The 11165-nt window shown below is 38.8% G+C and overlaps 1 pseudogene; it reads right to left on the bottom strand.

Moving 5' to 3' along the window:
• Positions 1-1430: 1430 nt before the first annotated feature.
• LOC139457894 (uncharacterized) lies at positions 1431-7951 on the bottom strand (annotated as a pseudogene).
• Positions 7952-11165: the final 3214 nt, after the last annotated feature.

Genomic DNA, 11165 nt, shown 5'->3' with positions numbered 1-11165 from the left:
ACAGCGAAGATAGTTGGCAACCCGAAGAAAGGCGTGGCATGCCACTTCCATCCACAAACCGGAAGACTTGGGGCAAAAAGAGAGACTTGACATGGACAATGAGATGGTATTTGAATACTTTTGTTTCATTACACTATATGATTTATGATAGTGAACTTGTCCGAATTTTAATAATATATTGTACTATTATCAAATAGAATACCTGAATAAACAACTTTCCCAGATTATTATTATTATCATTTATGATTCTAATAAAATGCCTTATATCATTTCAGGAAGTAGATGCTGACACCCGTCACACCACCCCAATTGTGCACAACTCCTCTCAGAAGAGAAAGAAGAAGGGTGCAACTGCTGCTCGGGTCCGCAGAGGCTTGCGGTTGACCAGGTTCGAGCACAGGTAATAATTAGAAAAATGCTTTTGATTACTGCTAATTGGTTATTTTTATTGACAGTTTTTTTTTATCTCAAACATGTGAACAATGGTAAAGTAACTGAACACAAAATGTCACCCTTTATTGCAAAATAATACGATATCCAGGTAACATTATTAAATTACATTTCTTCACAGACTGACATGTTACTTGACAGCGAAGATGAAGAGCGTTTGGACGACTGGGCATGGGTAATGGACGTCTTGTTGAGGTTCCCAGATCCCAGGGGGATCTACCCGGGATTCAAAGCCATGTGATGCTTCAGTGTTGTATATTTATTAATCAGTGTACATATGAACAATTTGAAATGACTTTCTCTTTAACTTGTCTCTTGTTATTTCTAGGTCCCTTGTGCTCCTGATATCTAGCCAGACTTGGGACCTCATCCATCCATAAAGGCTTTGAAAAGGCAATTACTTGAACTGTTATCTAATAGGTTGGGTGTTACTTATTGCCCATATGTTATGTCAGTAACACAATAAATGAAATGTGACATGTAACATGCTAAATGAATACACACAGCTGTGTCTTCAGTAGATTTATGAGATCACAATGGAATTACTTGAATTGTTATCTAATAAGTTGATTGTTTGTTACCAATTGCCCAATAAACTTCAATAACAATTCAACTAATTGTGATCTCCTAAATGTACTCAAGACACAGCTGTGTAGTATGTTACACTACCTTTATGGCGTTGCTGACATAACATGTCAGTACATACGCAAAGTGTACACAGTTTAAACAATCTGGAGACTTTGGAGTCTTATATGCGTGTATCTCACAACCTGAACAGACTTTAAAAATTAAAATACATAGCAATTTATACTATACTATAATCTTCTTTATTTCAAATTATAATTCAATGTATATCTGACATATACGCTGGATAACTCTGTTCACTATCCTCTTTCCCAATGTATCTCACAACCTGAACAGGATTTTAAAAAGTAAACTAAAATTACATTAATCCAGCAACCATTTACAACAGTTTACAGCTATTTCACTTTGTTCCGCAATCGGGGGACAGGGTCTCTTTGCAATAGTTGACGAGATGCACCTTGGATCGTCGTCTGCCATGGGATGCTTCCTTTTCAAGCCCCCAGTTTCTTCCTGGTCCCTCTGCCGAAAGGCCATCATCTGTAGGTCCCATCTGTAAGAGTATTTCTTGAGCACTTTTGCGGCCCTTGGTCTCCAGCGCTCGGTCCTCTTACTGTATATACCCATGTACCTATAATGTAATAACATACATATGATTATTGTTGATTCGATTTATGGTTTGTATTATGTCTAATACACATCATGGCAACACTTTGACCCCTGATACCCACTTTTCACCCAATTTGAAAAGAAGAAGCTGTCTCCCTCTTGATTTGGAAAACAAGTTGTCTGAGAATACTTTTAAGCCTATTGCTTACATTGTTTCGCCTTCACTGTTGATCTGCTCAGGTCGATGGAGATGGTGATTGTGGTCCATTGCTGCCAACTGGTTCCTTGCACGATAGCCTGTGAACCTGAAGCATAATTTATTAAGTAAATGACGGTAGATGTTTATAATATTACTATGCTTGATATGGCTATTATGGTCCCATTACATAACCTGTATGTACTCTTTCGTATATATATGCAAATTAGGGATTAAGGGAAATGGCAACAAACTGATTGAAGTCACTTTCACAAATACCAATTAATATTTCAATATTCTCCTAGTCAAAAACACTTGTGATAAATCTTATATTTATGATAAAAATATGCTTACGACATAAGCCAATTTATGCAACCAATAAACTGGTCCGAATAAACTGCAAAATTACTTACTGGTAGGAGTGGGGTTTTGGAGAGAACATCAGAATGTGACTATTAAATGATTCCAGGCCGCCGGTATATCTGAAAAATGAGAACATGCAACATTTAACTAACGGTAAGTTATTCATATTCTGAAAATATTTTATTCTGTTTATTTAAAGCCTATCATAAATTGTTACAATGATAATAACATTCATTTTTTTAAAAATTGTTTGTTTAACGCCGCACTCAGCAACATTCATTTTTTTTTAAATTGTTTGTTTGTTTGTTGTTTAACGCCGCACTCAGCAATATTCCAGCTATATGACAGTGTTAAACTGCTTTAGAAACCTTGGTTCGTTTACAACATGACGCAGGGAGTCCACCTCAGGGCTGTTTTTGTCTAGCCATGGTTGTTCTGTCTCGTTGATGGGGGCATGAGAGCACTTTCTTTCTGTGTGTCCTGCAACATGTCATTCATGGACAGGACTCTGAGCCAGATTTCCTGTAAACAAGTAAAACAATCATGAGATTACTGTATTCACACAATCTCATACAACTATATATGTAACCAATGAATTTGTAATTGTAAACTACCTAGGAAACACATTTAACAGATACTTACCTTCATTTTGACTGTTTGTTCTTCACAGACCTGAGCACTCCACCAAAAGTGATTCTTAATAGGTGTAATCCACTGTCTCAGCGCAGAATTTGGCTTGCATGACTGAAGTACAAATCAATAGAAAGATAAGAAAAATAAAGCATAAGCAATAGACCAGTAGAATAATGACCACTGTAAATTCAAAGTACATTCCCTGGGGAATACATCTAATTTTGTTAGTGGAGTAGATTTTATAGAATATATATAACTCACAGCAATCAGACGCTTTTCCAGGTTTATTTGCAACATGCCATATGTCGTACTGGTGGTCAATGACCTGGTATCCAGGGGTGTTCCTGCAAATCAACATAGCATTGTGGTAGGATCCACAACTCTAAATTTTCCCAATGAATTTCCTGCTGTCCACAATTTGAACTTTCTCTCGTTCTATATAATTAAAGGTGTGATCCTTCATGAACTATTCCCATTTTTTCATTTAATATACAGAGTATATAGAGGATATTAGATTAATCTTGTCAAATAAAGTGTTTATTTCATCGAGTCGACTGATAATAGGTCATATTTCCACAAGTGTTTAGTGTTAAGTATTTAGTACTCTTGATAAGTATAAGTACATCATAATCTGTTTCATACTCACTCATTACTTTGGTAATCATTGGGCTCTGATCAGTGACAACCTCTGTAACCTTTACTTTGGAAGTAAGGAAGTTTAGGCCATGCTGAAATGCAACCTGCTCCATAGCAACACTGGATGTTGACTGGCGGACGTATACAACTTCAAGGTGCAATATAGGATCTGTGTCCAGGTCTAAGAACGAATATGTGCAGAACTGGGCGGAATGACCTAGAGAATCATTCCTCTCATCACCAGCTACACGGACATCCTGTCGTCGGACCTTCTCTGAGAGGAGTTGCGTCTGCATCATAGTCCAGTACTTATTGATCGCAGGGGCAGCATATAGTCTTTGAACCTAAAATGAAAGCATAATTCATTTTCAACTACTTATTTGTATTTTGGTCGCAGCAGTATTTGCAGGAAGTAGCTAACCTGTGTCTTAGTAATACAGGAAAATATTTTTCAACAAATATATATGAATGTCAACATGTACCTAAGCACCTAGGTACTTTTATTTCATTACTACTAAATAAATGAATATTAATGTCTTAGAGTTTTAACAGGATGTCAATTTATTCTATTGTCATCATATAAAACCTGGTCGAAAGTTGGCTTGCCAATAATTCCAAGGTTTAGGAATTTTGCTAGAAGAGCAATCTTCACGTAGGAGTTGCCACTGAAGAGGATACTGGTCGACAGCTGGAGATTTCCACAAAACATCCTTTTCATATTTGGTTGTGAGGCCCAGGATCCACACAAGTGACCAGAAGTGCAATCCCATCGTACAACCAAGGCAGTGCCATACGTCTTGTCTGTGAGCATGAGCGGACTAACACAGGCTGGTCTTGTACACATGTCACCGGCTTTCAGTTTCACCAACTCCATGATCGGACTCAGGTAACCAATAAACTTCGGTGCACAGATGAGTTCAAGCAGTGGATCAGAAGTGATGGGGAAGTGATCAGGGGTATCATCATCATCTGTGGCAAATTCGGGCAAGTTTAGGAGATCTTCCTCTAAAGCTGAGATGTTGTTCAATGTCCTCTCCAAAAGTAGCCCCGATAACACATGTTATTCTCACTTACAATCACTTACAAGTGCCCATGCACATTATATAAGAAGCAAATCCTCTTTCCAGTTAATGAACAATATTTTAATCTGTACAATTCATTGTTATTGTATATGGGCCAAACTGGCAATAATATCGCAAGATAGCAGTCAGGTACATAAGACTGCATACAAAAGCATGTATCCTTCTCTGTATGCGATACAATTGAGATATTGATTATGGGAAAATTGTTTGAATAACTTTTCACACTAAATATCTTGATAATTTGATCTGTCTTATGAGGGCTTTTTTTTAAATAAACAGTTGCAACCTTGCAATGATACAATGTATATAATTTCTGTATTAAAGATGGAATATATATACCTCGTGTCACTAATATTGGGGTTATATTCTTCATCATCTTCATTCTCATCCAACAGTTCTGCTAGGCCGGTGTTGAAGCTGAAATTATTTAATACAATTTTTGGTTTGGTTTGTTGTTTAATGCCGCACTCAGCAATATTCCAGCTATATGACGGCGGTCTAAATAATCGAGTCTGGACCAGACAATCCAGTCATTGACAACATGAGCATCGATCCAAGCAATTGGGACCGATGACATGCATCAACCAAGTCAGCGAGCCTGACCACCCGATCCCGTTATTCGCCTTTTACGACAAGTATAGTCGCCTTTTACGGCAAACATGGGTTGCTGAAGACCTATTCTACCCCGGATCTTCACGGGCCATTTAATACAATTAAATAATTTAACTCATTACTGTATTAACAAAGTGGAAAAATATATATTATGTGTACTGGAAGAGGATTGCAAACCTTTTGCAATTTATTATTAATATTTTATTCATCATTTCTGAATGTACCTGTACGCAAAAAATGTTATTAGCACACATTCAAGAGACTATTAACGAACGTGGTGATCACGATAACAGTTGTTTTACAAAGTACAGATTAAAATAAGCTAGTTCCAGTGGTTATTAATATTGTTTTCATGGCTTATAATTCATAGGTTTTATATTCATTAGTACCTGGTTTGTGAGGTCACACTTGGTGCCTCGTCTGGGACTGGGAGAGAATGCAGTAAACTTCCTGCCAATGTAGACGCACTGGCATCATGGTCATTGACAATCAAACTGGCATCTATAAAAACAACTTTTGTTAGTCAGTTAAACATTAATTAACATAAGTTATTATTTATACATATTATGCCATATATCAGTACACAGACAACAAAACAAACATACCCACCCAGCCCAACACTGTTGTTGTTTTAAGTGTTTAAGAGGTCGCCTTCTGCCCAATCAATTTCGGCTGACCTGTCCCTCTTTGGGACTCAGTGTGTGAGTAGGGTATACATGTCTATTGTGAGTTTGGTATTCACATAATTTCGGTTTTTGCATTGATATGATTTCATTTTTATCCTTGGCTGCTCTGTTTATATACGTTCGAGTAGCTGTCCATTTCTCAGAAATAGAGTTAGTTTGGCTTTAGGAGATCTATGACAGATAGCGGATCTAGCTGCAATTCTTGTTTTAACCTAGCCCGGGCTGGGGCATGGTCTTGACATTCTAGTAACACGTGAACAATGGTTTCAGCCTGATTGCAAGATGAACCAACCTTGTCATAGTGCTCTTTGTGACCGAGTCTGAGGCGTGAGAGCAATTTCAATTTTCCTTTCATTTGAGTATGAGTTTGGCTATTGTTGGACCTTGGGTTGAATTTTGTATAGCCATCTGCCGATCTTACTTGCGTCCCATTGGGTTTGCCATCTTTCTTCTATGGATGCTTTGAATTTGCTTTTTATCTCTAGTTTATTGAAGGGAATAGGCTGTATATCCGCTTTGCCTAGAGCTATCTTCGCCAGTGAGTCTGCTTTTTAATTTCCATGAATATCTATGTGAGAGGGGATCCAACACAGCTCCACCTTGGTCCGATAGTTTTGTATATTCGTATAGAATATTGTTGACTGTATTTGGCCTGTAGTTTGAGTTTCTGCCACTGATGGCTTGAAGTGCACTTAGCAAGTCTGATAGGACGATTGCCTTTGCTTCCTGAAGTTCCGGTATTAGTTTGAATGCATGATGCCGTGATACTGACTGACCATCAGGCAGGCGAACTGAATGTGCTTGGGGTTTGGAGCTATGGATATGGATCCCGTAACCAGCACTGTTGTTGATAGGATTCTTGGATCCATCAGTATATATATGTGCCCTGCTGTCCCAGGTAGTTTGAATTTTAGTGATAGCTACTGATCGTAGTAGGGTTGGGTTTTCTTTTTTAGTGACTTCTGATGTTAAAGCAGTTTCAACTTTGAGAATTGTTAAAGTCCAGGGAGGGTGTAACCCTTTGTAGTGACTTTCTGGAGGCTGAATGTCATCACAATTGTGACTTCGAATGAGTTCACGTACTAATATCCCAGATGGCTTTAGTGAGGGATTTCTTTGAGCAAGGGCTTCATCTCGAGTGTTTTTGTCTTGCCATATCTGTTTAACCAAAGGGTTTGATGTTCGTCCCCAGAACGATAATATTGCCTGCTCTCTTCTTAGTTTCAATGGGAGTTCACCCGTTTCTACTTGTAGTGCTTCTAGTGAGGTGCCTGCAGCCAGCATTAGGGCTTTGTATTGTATTCTGTCTAGGCGCCTCAATACAGTATTTGGCACTCGTGAAGAGCAACCTCCTCGTGGTGAGTGCTGGGTAACGCTAATAGCTCTTCCCCCGTGTGGAACCGGGGCAGAATATTTCCACAGCCTCCCATTGCTGGTCGTATGAGGCGACTAAAATGGGCAACCTGTTTGCCGTGGGTTGCGTCCCTGTGTCGGCGGAGGACGGGAGTCTGGTGGTTGAGGGCACTGGTTCCAGGAATAGTGTTCCTTTGCCCAATACACCACTTTGATCCTTACTTCGCCTAGACGGGTGGTAAGATGGGCCCGGTCTTATCAATCGGCTGGTCATGCCAAGCCCTGAGCACCTTCCATTTTGCTCACTGTTCTCACTATTCCGGCTTGGAAATTTATATCTATCATTGACTTGTTTCAGTTTATGACAGAACTGTTTTATGTGAATATATATGTCTATTGTTATTTTGTACTATTTGATATATTCAAAATTTGCCTAGATGCCAGTGCCAGAAGGCGGTGGCTCATGGGCCAATCCGGTGGATTTATTGATCTTTGATTAGTACTTCTGCTTGAGTATACCCTCCTGGTATCCTTGGTGCCGTCTGTTGGAGATCCACAGACGTGTGGCATCGTCCACGTAGACACTCCATGGTGGGTGGGGAGCTAGGAGGGTGAAACACATTTAATACTACCATGGCACCACCACTAAAAAAACGCTCACACGAATCGGATGATTCGCTCTCTTCTGGAGATGAAGATTCTCCTCGACCACTCGTAAATCCTGATGCTTGGTCTCGATTTCTCGTCATGTCTGCTCCGAATGGTGATCCACTTAAACTGAACCCATTTGCGATATCAAAGGGTATTGAAGGTTTGGTTGGTGAAGTCAAGGAAATAAAGAAATTGCGATCTGGATCTCTATTGATCCAATGCAAAAAACAAATACAATCCCAAATTCTTCTGTCCACCAAATCTCTAGCTAATGTTCCTGTGGAGGTATCCCCTCACAGGACACTGAATAGTAGTAAAGGCATCGTTCGTGATATTGTACGATGCCTTTCTGATATGACAGAAAATGAAATTGTGAATGAATTACACTCCCAGGGAGTTACTGCTGTAAAACGTTTTACAGCAAAAAGAAATAACGAAATCACAAAAACAAACACTTATCTGTTTACTTTTTGTCTCCCGATTCGTCCAGACTCGCTGAAAGCTGGTTATTGCAACTTAAGAGTGGATACTTTTATCCCAAATCCCTTAAGGTGCTACACTTGTCAAAAATATGGCCATGGCTCGAAATCTTGCCATAATCCAGCTGCATGTTATCGGTGTGCTGGAACATGCGATGATAGTAATCTGTGTCACAAACCAACTAGCTGTGTCAACTGTTCAGGCAACCATCCTTCTTCTTCGAAAGACTGTCCTACGTGGAAACTACAGTCCAAAATATCAAAGATTAAGCATGAACGTAATATATCTTTTTTCGATGCAAAAAAGGTTGTTATTGCTCAGGAACAAGCAGGTCCGACATATTCTTCTGCTGTTTCTGCTTCTCTGCAGGTTTCTACCACGACTAAACATGTTTCATGTCAATCCATAGCTTGCCAGACTGATTACACGTGGGCCAAAACCTCTGGCCCAACGTTATTATCTACAGAAATGCAGGTGAGACAACTACAAGTAAACTCTACCTCCCAAACCTCACAGGTATTCACTCAATCAATGACACCTTGTCATAAGGATGCAGACCAATCATCAAAAATAGTTTCTGAACAGTCTAAATCAGAAACAAATGTCAAACAAATTTCAACGAACAAACCAAAACCAAGACCCGAACAATCTAAAAGGTATCAGAGTGGCAGGGCCTCGAAAGGGGCAGAAAACAAGATCCAGCTATTTAACAAGTTTGGATCACTTGAGGACATGGATGTGTCCGACACGAGCCATCACAGGGCACATAGCTTGTCGCCCTCAAGGAAGGTGAGGGGTAGGTCCCCTGTCAATCCCCCTAAAAGATAGTGTTTACAACAAATATAGTACAGTGGAATTGTAGAGGATTAAAGACTAATTTTAATGAATTACATCTATTAGTCCAAGATTTTAATCCATCAGCATTCTGCTTACAAGAGACATATTTAAAGCAGACAGACCAATTTAACTTACGCCAGTTTAATGCGTATCATTCGTTTTCTCCTCCAGGTGATAGAGCCTCAGGAGGATCTTCAATCATTGTGCGACAGAATGTTATACACAGTCCTGTTGTGCTTAATACTAATCTGCAAGCCGTTGCAGTGCGACTTACTCTGCACGTTGCATTTACACTGTGTTCTCTTTATATTCCACCGTCGTCAGCTCTCCAGCAGTCTGAACTTCAAAATCTCTACGATCAGCTCCCAAAGCCATGTATAATCATGGGTGATTTGAATGGACACAATCCACTCTGGGGCGGTACAAACACAAATGCTAAAGGTAAAGTACTTGAAGATTTTATAATTAATAATGATCTGTGTATCTTTAATGATGATGCACACACTTATCTGCATCCAGCAACTGGGACTTACTCTTCATTAGATTTGTCCCTTACTGATTCTAATCTACACAATGATTTCGATTGGTCTGTCCACAATGATCTTTGTGGAAGTGACCACTTCCCTACTGTCCTATCAGCTGTAAATCCGTCTGATGTTCCTCCTTCTACACGATGGAATTTTACAAAGGCCAACTGGTCTTTGGTTTCAAACAATGTGCCAAACTGAAATAAAACCCGAATGTTTTACTGATGCTGACGATCCTATTCAGGATTTTTCTGATGTTTTAAATAGAATTGCTGACGAATGCATACCTAAATCCTCTACAATTCCACATATACGTAAACCATGGTTTAACCTCGAATGTAAACAGGCTAGAAAAGTGAGAAAAAAGGCAGAGAAATATTTTCGACGCCACCCAACTGTCCATAATTTAAATAAATTTAAAGTGTTAAATGCTAAAGCTCGTCGAGCATTTAAACAGAATAAACGCCAATCATGGCAAAGCTATGTCTCGAAAATAAATTCCCGTACTCCAATATCTAAGGTTTGGAATATGGTACAAAGGATTAAGGGCAAAGGATCAAAATCTAGTGTTCATCATCTTAAGGAGGGTGACACAATATTTACCGATAAAAGAGATATAGCGAATAAATTGGGAGAAACTCTTGCTAAACATTCTTCCTCATCAAATTATACACCAAATTTTCAAAAATTTAAAGACCTACAAGAAAAAAAGAAAATTAATTTTAATTCTGATAATGGTGAGGATTACAACGAAATTTTCTCCATCCATGAGCTGCATACCGCCCTTGGGCAAGCTCATGACACTGCCACGGGTGCTGATAATATTCATTATCAGTTACTCAAACATTTACCCGAGTCCTGCTTAGAAACATTATTAAATATTTTCGATCTTATCTGGACAACTGGGAATTTCCCTTCATCATGGCGAAATGCCGTTGTTATTCCAATTCCAAAACCTGGCCGTGATCATACTGATCCTTCTAATTATAGGCCGATATCGCTCACTAGCTGTGTATGTAAGACCATGGAAAGAATTGTAAATAACAGACTTATATGGTATTTAGAAACCAATAATCTTTTAACAAATATTCAATGTGGTTTTAGAAAAAATAGAAGTACAGTTGACCATTTGGTTAGACTGGAAACATTTGTGAAAAATGCTTTAATAAATAAACAACATGCGGTATCAATATTTTTCGATTTAGAAAAAGCGTATGATACCACCTGGAAACATGGAATTTTAAAAGATCTTTATGACATGGGTTTGAGAGGGCGTTTGCCACATTTTGTAGATCAGTTTTTAACAGACAGAAATTTCCAGGTTCGTGTGGGATCCACCTTGTCTGATTTTTACGATCAAGATCAAGGTGTCCCACAAGGTAGCATATTATCAGTGACGTTGTTTAGCATAAAAATTAACAGTTTGGCTAAGGTTTTAAATGACTCTATTGACGGGTCTTTGTTTGTT

The sequence above is a fragment of the Haliotis cracherodii genome, unplaced genomic scaffold, assembly GCF_022045235.1.
Source record: "Haliotis cracherodii isolate W230 unplaced genomic scaffold, xgHalCrac1.p SCAF_1, whole genome shotgun sequence".
Lineage (NCBI taxonomy): Eukaryota > Metazoa > Mollusca > Gastropoda > Lepetellida > Haliotidae > Haliotis > Haliotis cracherodii.
This window is presented reverse-complemented; position numbering and strand designations above follow the sequence as displayed.